Source organism: Dermacentor silvarum, chromosome 10, assembly GCF_013339745.2.
Source record: "Dermacentor silvarum isolate Dsil-2018 chromosome 10, BIME_Dsil_1.4, whole genome shotgun sequence".
In the NCBI taxonomy this organism is placed as follows: Eukaryota; Metazoa; Arthropoda; class Arachnida; order Ixodida; family Ixodidae; genus Dermacentor; species Dermacentor silvarum.
In genome coordinates this window covers 27,400,381-27,418,059 of record NC_051163.1, presented here as the reverse complement: position 1 = coordinate 27,418,059, position 17,679 = coordinate 27,400,381, and positions in this window count along the sequence as shown.

The window sequence follows — 17,679 nt, the reverse complement described above, 5'->3', positions numbered from 1 at the left end:
CTTTGCAGCACGTGTCACGGGATCGACAAATAGAATTGCCAGCATACGCATGTTCGCAACGTTTAGATTATTCCTAGTTTGTCATGGTGGTATATATTCACTACCGAGTGGCGCTTTTAAGGCTCGTGTGAATAATGTTCCTTTAACAAAAGATTCCAGTAAAGAGCTTGCGCTCGCGTCGTCCAGTCCTTCCCTTTTGGTCCGTGGGTTTTGCCCAAAACCCAAATTATGAATATGCAGAGGTGCTTCGACTGGCACTACTTTCTCCGTCAATATCCCCGTGCCATAAAAAAACACGCGATAACCGAGAGAATCGGGCAAAGAAAGTGTCGGGCCTTTGTAAAAAGACGCAGGCGTTGACACGGTGCCCCCGACTTTCGTGTCACCATAAATTTCGCTGTCCTCCCCGCAGTACCGCAAAAAAAAAAAAAAAAAAAAAAAAAATGGCGGAAGTGTGTTTGTTTTTCTGTTTCTTGCTTGCGTGTTTTGTTAAGACCGAAAAACCACCCTCTCCGCAACATTGCTCTGCAGCGCATTGCTTGTTCGAAGAATGACAGTTCACACTGCACCCCGTATGCGTGTCAGATTCACGGCATATAACTATACACTTTCGAAATGTGTAGTTCTTGCCATGTCCGCAATTTGCATTCGCCTGTATACGTCCGCGAAGGAGAGGGTCTCTCCGAAAAGCCCTTGGGAGCACAGTGGGCAAGGACAATCCAAACTGCCGGCATCATTTTCGCGAGTCGCGAGCGGTAATTTCGCGCCCCGAAGTGTACGGTCTCGAAGGCTTCAGACGCATTCGGTACGAGGACGCTGCCACCGGATAACCGCTGTGAGCCATTGTCTTTGTTTCCTCGCCCGACGAAATGGCGCAACGCCGCACCCGACGAGTGCGTTTGTTTCCACATTTGAATTTTTTTTTTTCGGCGCTGCCTGACCTACCCATGAGATGCGCAGCGAACGTGCAAGTTGTCTGTGTATTTAAAAAAGTAAAAAACGCGACCACACTACACGCGTTATTACTGCTGGCACCCTCGACGTCGACGTCGAGGCATAACCATTCGGGAGACCACGGTGTTAAGGTCTTTGTCCTTCGCCACGTTGAAATGCAAATTATGGGTGTGAAGATGGGTTAATTCTTTGCCCGGTTTTATATTTTCCTTCGACACTGCCTCGTCTGTCCATGATGATGTGCAGTGAATGTCTGGGTAAAACTAAACACCGCTACTGTTACACACATGCATTATGTGACATTAAGACATAGCCATTCGGTGATAGCGCAGTACGCTTTTATATTCTTCACGGTGAATCGCAAATCGCGTGACGAAGACGGCTGAGCGACGTTCCTAGCGCCGGATAACAGCGAAGTTCGCACCAATAATTACGCAACTCTATTTTTCATTATGCCACAGACACCTGCACTTCCATTCGTTCGTGCCGATGACGTCATCTGAATGGAATCACCTCCCAGCCTCCATCGCCAGCAACCCGGATTATTCATCATGCAAGGCTGCCGTTTTGAACATGCTTTACTCCCACTCCTCTCTCTAACGCCGTAATGGCATTGAGAGTATGTTAAATAAATAAATAAATAAATAAATAAATAAATAAATAAATAAATAAATAAATAAATAAATAAATAAATAAATAAATAAATAATTAAATAAATAAATAAATAAATAAATAAATAAATAAATAAATAAATAAATAAATAAATAAATTTCCTATGCTGCCTACAAGGACAAATTCGCGGTCGTCTGGAATGCTTGCCCAGTGTTTCAAGTGCTTTCTGGAATTCGCACGGAATGACGCCGGGCGTTCGTAGAAGCTTGCAGAGCATTTTCAGAGAACAACGGCATTCGTTTTTGCTAATTATCTTAAACGTAACACGGGCATCGAATACTTCGTAGTCGCTCAATTTCTTGCGTGTGTCGCCTTTGTGACGTCCTTTTCAAGATTTCATTGCAGGAGCTCTTCTTGTAGCCTACCCTCTGAAAGTTGTCCTGCATCGTTGGTTAAGATGCGGTAAATGGACACAAGTGCGATATTCGATAAGTTTAAACTATTTAATAATCTTTCGAAATTGTATTGACAATTTACTTGGTGCAAGAAAAAAATGAACGAAAATAACTATTAAGAAACAACGCCAAAGTTCCTGTTCTTTCTTCTTTTTTTAATTTGGGGCCGAAGCCTTAGCGCCGAAACGTCAGTGTGACGTCACAGAAGTGACGTCGCATTGACAAAGCATTTCCCCGCACTCGCACCGTGTATATACAGGAAAAGCTACCTAAACTTGCTTTTGTGAGCCTTCTGTTCGTTTAGGATGCAACGTAGGGCTTGGTTACCGACAAATGTTTAATTAGACCCGAATAAACGTCATCAAAACCTATGACGTCAGATAGAGCTAGTGTAGAGAGCTAGGGCATCACCACCTTTCATTTATTTTTGGGCGTTTGCGGCTTACCGAACTTCTAAAGTTACTGGCAGGGAACTCCTTGCTATTTCAGCATCGCAATTCAGTAATGCAGAGCAGAGTCCGTATTCACAAAATAGTTCTTAAGGTAGTACTGTTCATAAGATCCAGTGTCAGCCAATCGTGGAGTTGGACGTACTGGCTTAGTGAAGGTATGGCCGACCAACCGCCGAACAGCTCTTACGAAGAAAAAAAAATGGTTCGTGAATTCAGCCCCAGCTTTTTCGATAGAACTAAGAAAACCGGGCTTGTAAAACTGAAATGAAAATGAAAAATTAATGTAAAATAAATGCATGTAAAAAATCTTAGGCTAGATCTTTTCGTTAGTCCCACAATCGTGATAAGGCAAGGTAAGGCAATCGTGATATACGACATGTTGTTCTCGAAGGCGGTCGATCAATGACGCACAACACTCACGAACTTACGAACTTACGGCTTTGTGAATGATGTTTTTGAGCTTGACGTTTGGTTTGGTTGAGGGTTGAAATGTGGAAGAGATCACGCGCTGGCTAGTTTAGGTCATTCGGTTTTCATTCTAGCCCCACAGTACGCTGCATAAACACGGGAACCTGACGCGTTACGACATCAGCTATCTGAGCAAAATGTGTATGAGCTGCAATTACTCGATGCACAGCCGTCGCGCTACGCTCGCGCAAATTGTTGAATTTCGACGTCGAAAAGCGTACGCGCTGAATTAACTTTTCGCGATATAAGAACACGTGTGCGCGCGCAGGCTATAGAATGACCTCGAACGCGAACAGTCATTAGATGACAATGAGAGGCTGGAAAAAGAAATGGCTTTGTTGTTGTTGTCGTTAGATTGCTTTCGGAGTGAGCTTTTGTTTCTCGCATTCAGACAACGCATATGCATTAAGGCCAAGTCGAACGTTTCAAAAAAAGGAATTCGAAACGTTCGTCGGGCCCGATGACGTCAGAAATGGAGGTATACGGTGGAATGCGTATTGGTGGGAAGGAAGCGTACAGGGCGAGTGAGATGGTCACTTTGCTGGTCTTCTGCCGCTGGGGACTATTATGATGACGATGATCACGGTAATGAGGATGATCTTAGCAAAGTATGTTGTCGGGCGAGTTGGTACATGTTCATGAATGGTAAAATGAATGAATGAATGAACCTTTATTTGAAACAGTGACTTGTCACTGTTACTCAAGGTGGCATGTCACCGTTTCAAATAAACAGTGACTTGTCACTCGAAGTGACAAGTCATTGTTACTCAAGTTGACAAGTCCCTGTTTAAGCTAAAAGTTCATTCATTCATTCATTCATTCATTCATTCATTCATTCATTCATTCATTCATTCATTCATTCATTCATTTGAATGTGAGAAGGTGAGCGTGAAAGAGTTCGAAGACAAGGAAGACGACACTGCGAGCGCTCACGTACTAGTTTTTTTATTTGATAGTATTATTCTGGAAGGAACATACATATAACAAAACTTTGTCATTCAGACATGCGCGTATGCAATGTTGAATCGTCAGCACACGTACAATTCAAAAGTGTCTACTAATCAAAGCACATTCACCTTTTCACAGATTAAGAGATGTGTCACTGATGCATTGTAGATCGCTTCGTCGAATGTGACGCTTAAGTGTCTATGACACCTTAAGCTGTAATTCTCTGTGGTGACATTTCTTACTTTTTTTTTAAATGTTTATCGTAATGTCACATTACAAGCTGGTTTTCTAACTTTTGTGATTTTGTGTGACGGTGTGATGTACTTCTACGTTTCTCACGTGAAAAATAAGTAGCCGGCACCGCCTCTTGCTCTCAACACCTATTTCTTTCTCACGTTAATAGAAAAACAGAGAAGGAATAAAAAAATGAATGCCGAAAACAAACTGAAGCAGCAAAATAGCGAGAGAGAATACGAAAAAAAAAAGAAGAAAACATGACTTTACTAATTGCTTTGTGATAGAATACGATGCCATCCTCTTGTGTCTGGCATGTGGAAACAGGTAATTTTTGGATAAGGAAATCGGGTGGAAAGGGTAGGCCGCTGTTTTAGATACATTGCTGCTCCCTAGCTGAATACGGAGTCGACAAGGCTTAGAAGGATTGTGTTGCAACCGTCGGGCTATCTCGTTGGATGGACACACTCCGCATCATGTTCTTGGTGGCAGCGTTATATATATATATATATATATATGATGATATATGATATATGATACTCTTGATGAAGGCCGGACCCCGGCCGAAACGTCAGTAAAGTCTTGTTATGTTTTTCCTACGTGCTTCTATTTTTTTGAACTACTTCTGTGCCGGCTCCGGTTACTCTTTACTTCACTGATATATATATATATATATATATATATATATATATATATATATATATATATCGAATCTCTGTGAAGCGAAGCTTTCGTGACATGGTTAATCATGTGTTCTAAGACTGTTTGTCCTCATCTAAACTAACTAACCTAGTGAATTAATGTTCACATTTAGTTCAGACTTGCCCCCATTCAAGATACGCTGCAGGGCAGGCAGCGTATCAATTACGGGTCTCCCGGCAAATTGGTAAAGCGCGGAGACCTTCTCTACACGACCCACGCGACCGCGGATTCGACGGTCTCCCGGAACGGTCCCAGTCATCATTAGAGAATCTCTGGGATCAGCGCTGTTTTACTATGGCAATATCTTCAGGAACTTCACTGTTTAGTCTGCGAGAAGGCGACCGAGTCGACGCGCCAAATACCGGGAACGAAGGTTCAGGAAGTATCGCTTCAATAAAGGAATTCTTCGCTCGAACGTGTATATTTATTTGCAGTGAGGATATATAGGTGCCGTTTGTTCTCTCATTGCGCAATTCCGTACAGAGCAGTGCCGGCCATTAGCACATCTGTAGAGGTAGTGCAGATGGCTATGCATTATATCCGATTCGCTCTACAAATGCTGTCGTGTGTGAGACATTCGACAAGACGGCAGCAGCAGCTACAACCACAATCAGCAAATACCGGGATGATAAAGCTTCGCCTTGGCATAAAAGAACGGAATGGATGCATCTGACAAGAAGCAGGAAGCGAACGAAATGTCCGATTGGGTTGGGGCCGCTCCACCGGCGGCGGTTATCACGCACCCGGAATAAAAAGCAAGCACGCCGGCGGTCAAAGAGCAACCCGTTGCTCGCGGCCCCCGAAGACGCAAATAGGCACGCGCCAGTCCGGCGTCGACCGGCGCGCGCGTAGCCTTGAACTTCATTTCAGCGAGAACCACACGCCGTCGGGGGTTCGTACTGTCTCCACCACGTGGCCAGCCACCGCCTCGAGCATAATTGTGTGCAGCATTGCTGTTCGCTCTCTCTCACAGAGTTGCCTGCCTGCCTGCCTGCCTGCACGTTCCAGAGCATCCTTTCACCTCCTCGCACGAACTCTCAACAGCTCTCTCTACTCGCGCGGTAATACGGTGCACTGATATACGGAAGCTCCGAGACACGCCCATCGACGAACTGCTGGGCGTGACGCCAAACAGATGTGACGGCTGTTGCACAGAGTTTTCTACTAAGCATACTAGAGGGACCTCTGGCGAAGGGATGGATCGTCTAGCAATAAAATGATGTCGTGGATTCCACGAATCCACGACAGACGAATCCACGTTCATACGTGGATTCGTCTGGTCTTCGTGATTTGGCATCAGACGTCCTTGTGGCTTTTTTTTACTGCGCTTTGTCTGCCTTTATTGGGCTAAATTGCGAAGCAACCCCCCCCCCCCCCCCGCCTCTTTTCCTTATTAGCAAAGAAGGCAGTAACACTCTGTGCACGCGCGCATAAACATTGCGAATTGTTACATTTAAACCGCGGTATTTTGCGAAGTATCATAACTCCGTTTGAAGATGATTACACGTAAACTATACGATTTCCGTGCATGGTGAACGGAACGGGTGCTTCCAACTTCCATCGAAACTACTGCCAAAGATCCCTGTAGTGTATTTTGTAAGAAACTCCATATATACTTTGGGACGAATCTATTTCGGCTTATTGAACTGGCGTGACTTAACGCGGGTACAAAGCGAGGGTACACTTCGCAGCAGCGGGGGGACGGTGACAAGAACTTTAATTGGTCCTGAGAAACTGTGGCCAGGGTGGTGTTGACCGAAGGCTCCCTCATGGTCAAGTCGGTGGCTCCGCCCACGATGGCACCGGGAGGCGAAATCCCGTTGCGATGTCGTGGGCCCTCTGGACTGCAGCAGAGAAGTGTCTCGGAAGTTTAGAAAAATAACGCATATGAATACAACTACAAGACGGTCTGAAGCCTGAAAACACGAAGTTTAGACGAAAATCCATGTACTACGCGTCATTATTGTGGTAGGCAAGTGATCGTAGCGTCAGATATTTTTTCTAGTAATTTTAATAGGAAACTCCGTGACGCCCGTACGACGTACCCACCGGATACGTCCCCGTACGCCTGCAGAAACACAGTGCATCTCTCCAGAGGTCGCTCTCCCGTGATTGGCTGAAATGGGCTCAGCTTCGACGTCACTGCATGGTTTTGGTGAGACGGAGCGCGGTGTTACTCGCTCTTTCGTTTTGCGAGTAAAGTGCAAGGGTTATTCTCTCTGCAATGCACCGCCGACAGGCGGGATAGATCACTCCCACCTCGTTCGTCCACTTCTTTCTTTCCTTCTTTGTCGCCTTTGGTATGTTTGTTTTCGCGCGCGCTTTTTCATCTCGCACGTGCGGCCGACGCCGTTGCGAGAACTTCCGGGGTAAGTCCCGCGCGCAGTGAACAACCGGTGAAGGTGAACTGACTTCCTGTTGCTGTCGTCTGCACGAGCATTCGTCGTCTGCTACGGAAGAGGCTCGTTTAAATGCAGCGCCGATCCGCGGTGTCGTCTGCTTCCTCATTAGCCGGCAGTGCAGACGGCGCCTGCGCTTGCTCGCGTCGTTTTTCAATGCGAATGCCGGAGCGACCACGCTTCTGGCCTTTACAAAACACGAACACAAACACACACAAAAGGGAGCGTTCGTTTCGCTCGAACGGCACTGCCAGCTAATTGCCTCAGCGCACGAGAAGCCCTTAACTTGGACCACAAAGGATTACCTCTCCTCCTCACCCGCCCTCCCCCGCTTCTTTTCTTCGAGTCGAGCCCACTGACGCGATTGTGCGTCTTCTTTCGTGACTAATTCGCGCGAATGACTTGCGAGCAGCCGGCTGTTTGCATTGCAAACTGACTGAGGCGTGTGGTAGACCAGTACAAGTAGCCAGGGCTAAGGACCAGCGCCCAGGCAAGCACAGTGTCAACGACGAGAACTGACAAAGACGACGATACATGTAGCCCTGTCTAACGAAGGCCTGCTTGCTTAATCAAAGAATTTGCGATTGATGTCCGACGAAGTAGTAGCGACTCGGAATACCGACATGCGAAAAACGATCAACGTCACAGATGTCGTTGCTATAGAATGGGGGAACGTTTGACCGCCGTCATATGAAGAAGTGACAAGTCCATCGCACTGCGCAAGGACAGGACTCAAAGGGTAGTGACTGAAGCTTCCTAATCAGGCGAAAGGGGGTCGACATGTGTCAGTGTGACATCGATGACTCTGCTAGATTAAGTTTGTTTGTTTCTTGACGGTCACACGCACGTAAGTTTTAATACACGCATGTCGATGATATGTTTAATGTTGTTCACGTTCTTTGTCTTCTGCTGCCATGTGTGATGGTCGCGCGAGAATATATGCTATAACTAAATCCCATTCCAGGAATAAAATTCGCTAGTAGTTTTTCGGTGCACTTCCTGCTTATCCTGGTATAGCTTCCTTTATATTCTTAAGATTTTTTCATAAATTCCTTACTCCTTCAACCAGCATGTCTGAGCAACTCAAGCAAGAGGTCTACGAAAGCAGCATGAGGACGATAGAATGCAGAATAATGAAGAATTATTCCCCACTGGCGGTTGTGTCGCAAACTAGCTCTCACATGTCTTCTTCACACGCTTTGTTATAATTTGCCTGCCTTACGCAGGACAGTTATCCTACCCCCCGTTGTTACGCTGCGTTGTTTCTTCAACACTGTAAGTGTTCAGTGCTTTAGTGGCCGAACTAACAGTTTTAATCGTCCCTTTCTACCAGTCGCCGTTCAATAATTAAATGAACTGCCTGAATCCATCGTCAGTGAAGACAACGGGTCAGTCTTTAAACAGTTATTTAGCATCGTGTTTATCTACGACCTTATTTAATGCTGGCGCGGGGGTTTATCGTGATATATCGCTTTTGTTTAGGATACTGTTTTATGTTTTGTGTTTTTGTTTACGCTTTCGTTTATACCTCGATGTGCCGCCGTCGTCTGACGTCTCGAGGCACTCCTTCAGACAAGCAACTCAACTTCACTTCTTCCTGTGATTGGTCAGCCGTTGCCACCGATGCCTTCATTGCAATCAAAGAGGCCCTCTCGACAACGCCTATTCTGGAGAGGCCGGAGCGCGATGCCCCCACCAGCGTCATGGTAGTGATGCCTCGGACTGCGCCATCGGTAGTGCTTTTCAGCAGTGTTACAGAGGCCAGTGGCGACCGCTAAGTTTTATCTCTCGAGAACTAGCGTCAGCGAAGCGACGATACAGTGCATTCGGAAGCGAACTTCTTGCGGCTTAGATTCCTGGCTAATAAGCTCATTCTGTATTTCCTCGAGAGGTGGTCATATGTTATTATTTTCGCATAACAAGCCTCTGACTACCGCCTTCACATCCGCCCGCACTACGTACAGTCAACGTAAAATTCGTCCTTTGGCTTCTCTGTATGGCTTCACAGCCAATACTCCGCAAGTAAATTAAATGTGCATTCAACAACTCGGCATATGCCTTCATCCGCATCTGCAAGCTCGGAACTCGAATTTCACGCATCAGCAGCTCGCATATTTACATGCCCGAGACAAACACCCGCCCGTTCTCTAGTCGTAGTACTCCTCCTTCTCCCGCAGACGGAACTGTACTTTTTTATACTCGGACATCCACATTGTTTGCTACATAGATGTGGGCTGCGTCTGTCAACCTTTTGACGTGCCTCCACCGCTGCGCCGACGTGTTTTTACCTACAATTGCTTTGACATTCCGGCTTTTGCGCTTCCAAACGCCTCATTGTGGACTCGTTTCGTCAATCGTTTGACTAGGAATGAATAGCGACGTTCGACCTTGGACCCGCTCACGTCTGGCGTTGCCAACAGTGTAAAGTACGCGCGACACACTTCAGCCTCATTGGCGAAGCTCGCTGTCTCCGATGCCCGTATGCTATCTATCCGTGTCACCATGCTAGGAACAGATATAACCACCATCCAAAGAGTCCCCTACGTCCATTGTGGCCAGATTCTCCCGCCGGCATCATAAGTATGTGGCATGTAGGTGATGCTATTACAGGGCGTTACAGCCGAGACAGTACCTTCGACGCTCCTATTCACATGATTTGGCCGTTTTGGCATTCCCACCGAGATAATTACCGACAGGGGCGATTAGTTATAGCCCAAGCCCTCCTGCCAACTCACTCAATCACATCAAACCGTCCCTCGTCTTTTCGTCACACTATGTCCCGACTCCGTATCTAAAGGCAGATGTGATGGGAGGCTCTAGGCCTAGAAAGGCTGTCTACATTGTAGGAAAAGAGAGTGCCCTTCACTGGCGTAGCTAGCGTCTTACAGCGTAAGCTGTTATGGGCTCATTCCAATAGCCGTTTCGGGTTGCGATGATGCCGCCGCCGGCGGCGTCCGCGTAACCGCTATCGCCTGAAACGCGAAAAAAGTACCCGATTCCCGCCGGGATCGAGTCCGCGCCCGCTGCGTGGGAGCCGAATACTCTACCACTGAGCCACGCAAGCGCTTGCTATCTTGCCGTGGAAAATACCCTATAAGGCAAACGCAGTGGGAGACGACTCGAGCCTCCACCAGTATGGTGGCGCCATCTAGGTAAGATGCCTGCAAACGCAGCGTCCGCAGGCGCAGACGACGATATGCGATTCAGACGAGGCGCGCAATCAACGCGCTCCCGAGCTGCCGAGCCTCCGCCAGTATGGTGGCGCCATCTAGTTAAGGTGCCTGCAAACGCGGCGCGCCCGACATGTAAGTTGCAGTTGTAAGACTTGATCGGGCTCAGCAGACAACTGTGCAGAGAGAATTACAAGCCGCAGCTCGCCATCGACGCCGGACGGACAGTTCAGATCGTTCTCGCCAAAACGAGGCGAAGACTGCCGCGAAGACCCTGTTGTGCGTGGTGCCCAAATTGGAGCTACTCTTGAGCCGCTCCACCAGCTTGCGCTGTGACTGCTGCTACGTGTGCCGCGCAGGCCTGTGACTTTTTTTTAAATGACGGAGGTATCCTCCGCAGTACACTGCTAGCGTTTTATAAATATATGGCAGATGGAAACTCCGAGGAGATGGTTCTGACCTACGAGCTCCCTACCTCGAACTCGCCTTTCTCCTCCGTATGCCTCTGATATTAAGTGATGCTGGGTTTATGAAACACCCCTGTTTCGTTGTTAACGATATTGATTAGTCGCAAAATACAGAGACCTAATATCTCTTGGACACAAGTATCAGTAGGGTTGTTCGAATAGCGAAATTTTCCACACCAAATCGAATAAAACTTTCGAGAAAAACGACGCTCGAATGTCGAATGATATGCCGTATGTTCGGTCATTTCTAAACAATCTCTGGTTTGCTAAAAGAAACGAGGATAACCTACATTTGTCATAAATATAATGTCATTCACAAATAGACTTCTGGTCAACTGAGGAGCTTCTAAATGAGAAACAATAACTCAAGGTTGATCGCATCTGGTGGACCGTGAGAATGACAGTGATGAAACGCAGGAATAATTAATTAAATTAAATTATGGCGTTTTACGGTGCCAAAACCACTATCTGATTAGGAGGCACGCCGTAGTGGGGAACACTGGAATAATTTGGACCACCTGGGGTTCTTTAATGTGCACCTAAATCTAAGTACACGGGTGTTATCGCATTTCGCCCCCATCGAAATGCGGCCGCCGTGGCCGGGATTCGATCCCACGACCTCGTGCTCAGCAGCCCAACACCGTAGCCACTGAGCAACCACGGCGGGTAAACGCAGGGATAGCACATCACCAGGTGTCGAAGGAGCAAGCAGAACACCGAAGCCACGCCCCTCTGCCCTGTCATTTGCATTTATTTGCATGTTGCATTTGCAGGCCCCGTGTTTTCATTTTTATAATGAATGCGAACACGGTGAGATTACCCAAATGATATACTTGCTTAAATCCAGAAAACAAATTCCCAGGCTGCCCAAAGGCGAGGCATGCTGACTGGATTATGATTTTCTTGAGCAGCGAGCAGAAATCGAAGCGTACAGACAGACCTCAGTGACCAACTATATGGTGTCATCACCTGCGTATGAAGCGGTAGCCTCAGTGTTTTTCTTTTCTTTCTTTTCATTCCTTAACCACTCTTCCCCCGTGATGTGTACCAAACCGGATGCGCTTCTGTTTAACCGCCCTAATTTTCATTTCTATTAGCTCTATCTGAAGCATAAGTTAGCTACGCGGTTCGTTTGCTCAGGAACTGGTGCTTCTCGGCAACCACCACCGCTTCCCTGCAGCAGAATTTAATTGGACTGAATTTAATTTATACGTCTTGGGTTCAGTGTACACCGAAACCCGTGAAAAGTGCATATGAATCCCTATTTTCAGGCTATTTGGGGTCCTTTACAAAGTTCTTCAGATAAAACAAATCAAAATACAGGTAGCAGAAATAGACGTGCTTAACACTAAGCAGGCACAGTTGCATCAAACAGGGCCTATTGTTTTCTTACCGGTAAGGAATACACTGCAAGAACTGCTCCCAATGCGCAGGATGTATCATCATCATCAGCGTATTTTCATGTCCAATGCAGACGAAGTACTCTCCCAGCGATCTCCAATTACCCCAGTCTTAGGCTAGCTGATTCCAACTTTCGCCTTGCAAATTTCCTAATGTCATCACGGCCCCTAATTTTCTGCAGTCCTCGACTGCGCTTACCAAAGTAGCGCACCCAGGATCTCTGCCGAGGGGGGGGGGGGGGGGGGGGGGGAGCGTTGAATTTTTGTGGGGCGGGAGGGGGGGAGCAAGCACTTCGCACTAATATGCAATGCCCTTGCGTTAGCCAGACGAATCCAACAGCAAATAAAATGCCTAATAATTATAATAATAATGATACCAAGGGTGATGACGATGTTTATTTGTTCAGCGTTTCGCTCAACGCTCAACGTAATTTAAGAGTGAATGAATAAATACAAGATAATGATAGAATGTTTTTGCTAATCAGGAAAATTCGACCGCAAGCCACCTCCTGAATTGCAATAACAATGTGAACAGAGCGCTGAAGGTACACGTTGGACTGGTGGGGCTGACCGCGTGGGGGGGGGGGGGGGGTTACAACCCCCGAATCCCCCCCGTCGGTGCGCCACTGGCTTACCTTCCCTTGGCTGGATGTATAGCGAGGGGTAAACACATATTAAACATATAATTGTAAACAGAATGCGCAGTAAAAGCAAGAATACCCCGAAACATTCACATCGGTATTTCTCTCTCGAGTCTCCAGTAAGTTAGAATAAAATCTATAGTCTTTTACGTGGCCAAAACTACGATCTGCTTATGAGGCACGCCGTAGTGGGATGCTCCGGATTATTTGTGACCACCTGGGGCTCTTTGACGTACCGTTAAATTTAAGTACACGGGCGTGTTTGCATTTCGCATTCGTCGACACGCGGACGCCGCGGCCGGGGTTGCACCCGCGACGCCGAGCTCAGAAGGGCAACGCCTTAGCCCCAGGGCTACCGCGGTGGGCTCTCTCCAGTAAGTGCACATGTTGTTATGCCTTGCATTTGAAGAGATCGAATATTCGACACCTGTGAATGGCGAATTATGGAATCGAATACGAATCGAACTGCAAAGACTGCGCAATTCGTACTTGAAATTTCGAATATTCGCATACCACTACATATCGGCACGGTTAAACTTAGCGCCATAATGCGCTAGGTCAGTTAGGCTTCGTTCCCACTTGGGAAGCGAAAATATAGCGAAAACTCCAAAGCGGGCGGGAATTCTATTCCGCACATGTTCAAGATGTTCACATTTGTTTCGACACCGCCGCCGCCGCCGCCGCTTTCGACAAACCTACCTTCTGTGAGCACATTTGTCCGCGTGGTGGTACTCGTCACCACACCATTTCAAGCAGTAAAGGTTCATTCATTGATCCATTAGTCGTAAAAGTGATTGATTCTATGGAGTAATTGCATGCAACTTTGCCCCCGCTGATTATTAACGAACAAATGGAATAAACAGATGCACAAAGAGCATCTGAAGAAGCAGCTAGACCCCCGGAAGTGGTGGTGATGAACTTGCCCTGCTCTGCAAAAGCGCAAAGTTAGACGCTTTGCTGTTGCATCTTCTGCTAGTACTCAGCCCCTCGGCAATCTTCATCAAAATCTCGCTCTTGGGGAACGTGTATTTGTAGAGGCTGTGAATTTTATCGTTCACCACTGGGTAATGTTTCATCGCGTCAATTACCATCGCCGCTGACACTTTGGGCGCCATTGTTAATGTTTACATGTCAGTGCAACTTCTGGCTAAGCAGAACGACATTTCGCTTTATCCGAGGAGAAAAAATCGGTACGAGACCAATCTGGCTCGCCGCTTTATTTTCCGGCCGCTTAGGCAGAAGAGGGGGCGGATTACTCGGCTTTTTTCCCGCTTCCACCCGCTTCGAGACCAAATGTGAACGTAGCCTACAAAAATAGTGCCTCGGAAGTGAGGCGCGAGTTTACACCAAGGAGTTAATTTGGTTTTGCAGGAACCTTTCTATACTTTCGCTGTTCACCTAAGAAGCTTCTATCCAAATGCACGAGAACTGAAAAATCGTTTTGCTCAGCATCAAGAGCCCTTAAATTTATGAGGTTTGTTGCATTTGAAAGAAAAGGCTGAGACCCATCAATTGCAGGGAGCACACTTTTTTTACCTAGATTATTAATCTTTTATTTCATAAATATTGTTGACAATTGCAAAATGAAAAAAAAACACGAAATACTGGGACATCAAGTTTACAACTCCTCAACTCAACAAGAATAAAGGAAAGGATATCTAAACTGTCTATCTGAACTAGAGAGAGATTCAACTTTTATTGGTGCCAGCAATTCACGAGGGCGGACGCTGCCTCCCTCCGCCTAGCAGACGGCCGAGATCCCCTGGGTCGCAGCGGCTGCCTCGGCTGGCTGGACGGCCTAGCCTTGGTCTTGCTAAGAAAAAAAGGAAAGGTAAATTGTCAACCACAGTTAATGCAGTTTGCAGTTCTGTAAGTTGCACCTATCGATACATCTAAAGAGGACTAATTTGGTGTATTATAGCACTACTCTGAAATTTACCGACAATTTGCGAGCTGGACTTTTGCAAAGCCGCCGTAAATATTTGTGACTGCTCCACGTTAGCTCTAAATGCCGAAACGCTCTTGTACTATGATTTATTAGCTGCACGGTAAAGAACCCCGAGTGGTCGAGATTAATCCGCAGCTCCCCTACTGCGGTGTGTGTCACAATCATATCGTGGTCTTGGCGCGTAAAATCCCACAGTTTATATAAATAATCCGTCTACTTCCATTTGCTTACCGCTTTTGGGGTGCGAACACAGCACGTCGAAATGCGCGCCGAGGGAGCAGGTCCGGTTTGACTATGGACGTGCATGTCGCGTCATCTAGCACCGGCCTAGAGAACTGCACAGCGACGCGCCATTTTTCGAATCGTTACGAGGTTATGCGGTGATCCCGTGGTATGTGTCCGCGATACGTTTGCAAGTGGCTCGGTAGCATAACGAAGTCACCAAGTGCCAGTCAGAGCAGTAAACGTGTAAAGCACTGACTACTCTAATTCGCAAATAGTGTTCGTCAGATGACTGCCCAGATTAACCTTACAAAAGTAAACGCGCACATAAAACCCAAGAAATTCAAACGTTGAGTATGTAGAAAGATCCTGTAACGGGGTGTGAGTATGCATCGGTATGCTTAATGTATGCGCAGTGTATGCATAGTCACGTGCGACGCACATTGCATATGTCGCCGCATAGTTATATACAGTAATAGATTATCCGCATTTTTAAGGTGATGTCGAAAGAAACACCTCGGAAAGAGGAAACGTGAAAGGAGAGGAAAATGAAGACGGAGTCGAGTAGTAGGTTAGGCGAACAAGAATACAGTCTCGGTAGAACGCGTGGTATTTTAAAGGAGCTTTCGTAAGAAAACTAAAGCACTAACTTATGCTAATCTCGCAATATCCGCTGGCGCAGTCGGTTTCGGTGGGGAAGTATTGCCACAGCAGTTCGAGAGCCACGCGATGTAGTCTGTGAAACATTTATGTACCCTTCAAATGCGACGTCTTTAATGTATATTTCAATTTATCTCCACGTTCTAAAGCAACCCTAAGTCATTAGGCTTTGCTAAAGGCACCCTCATGCAAATTTCCATTCTTTTTTGTTTTCCGTAGTCGGCGCATAGTAAAACTTTTGGACTCAGCGATAGGAGCCTGGCGCCTTTTCACTTCTTTGACGCATAATTATTTGCCATTCGCACACAATTATACACTGGAATACACTGGCATACCTCAGCGCTGCCTAGATAATTTACTACAGGGTGATCATTACTAAGTTTTAGGAAATTTTTAAACATAGCCTGTTGCACCTGACATAATTCTAGTACTTGAGCTGGATCATAGAGGCAGAAATTACTTGCACGAGAAAATGAAACACATATTCAACTAATTAGCAAACGTTCACTAATTAAATTTCGAATTAATCATTTCAGGACACATATTGCAATTCGCGAGTTGTAGCCGATGAGTACGCAAGGCGTATCCACTTGGAATGAATTTCCAGAATGACACCAGTTTGGAGATATGCGCCATCAAACTCGCCGTAAAAATGCACTGTTGTACCGCTTACATCTTTAACAAAACGGTCTATTATGCATTGAACGAGAAGAAAGGGAACAGAGGATTATTAAGAAAGGGAACAGGTGTGATTATTATTAATCACATCATAAGAAGCAAACATACAATGACACCAAGAATCTTGGTGTCATCGTTTGTTGGCTTCTTATGATATCTTTTGTGCATTAAAGCACAAAAGTAGCTGGAATTTCGCCCTACACTTTGGGAAATAATATCACGAAACTGGTGTCATCCTGGAAACTCATTTCAAGTGGACGCGTCTTGCAAGTTCACCGGCTACAATTAGTAAATTGCAATATGTGCCGTAAAATAATTAATTAGGAAGTAAATTAGGGGATATTTATTAATTACTTGTGTTTAGATTTCTCGTGCTATTATTGTCCGCCTCTTCGAATAATCCAGGTCAAGGGCAAGAATATTTTTCTATCTGCCACAGGCGAGTTTTAAAAATTTCATAAAACTTAAAAATTATCACCCGGGCCCGCATATTACTTGTCTTATGAACCTGTTTCGGTTTCGGGAACCGGATAGGGATGCAACGACGCGTCATGATACACTGGCTGTCTCCTTTTCTGAGATAGCTGCGGCTATCACGCACGAGCAGACCCACAAGAGACACTGGTAGCGGATTTGTTTATTTTGGACGAGCAACATCATTGCATCTATAGTTCATGTGCCCTTATCGCTACACAACGTCAGCATAAACTTTGTGCCGTGACGCCGCAGTGATGTCGATGATGCCAGGTGCGGCACATCGAGACCAACTTTACAGTATCGAATTCAACTATATTTTATTTCTCAACCTTCATACCGCGGCGTCTATTCCGTTCACGTATACGAGAACCATGCGGTAGCACTTCTACAATTCGAAAAATATTTTCCAGTATACTTCTTAAGGCAAATTTGCGTGCATTCTCTCTTTATCGTTCTGTCTGCACTTACCCTTTCCCCAGTGTAGGGTAGCAAACTGGACATCTAGCGGTTAAGCTCCCCGCCTTTCGCATCTCATTTATCTCTCTCTGTCTACTAGCACATACACGCTGGGTCTACTCACCAGCAGCAGATGTTCAAATCGATGCGTCCGTTCTTGTGCTCTTGAGGATTCTTTGCAAATCGCATACACTGCCGCTGCCGCGCGCCGGCACCCACTTCCGAGGATTACCACAGCTTTGTTCATCATTTATCATGATTGATCCAACCATGATCATATTCTACAGCTTCTACTGTGTGTGCATCGCAGGGACGAATGCGTTGCATTTTCCTGCA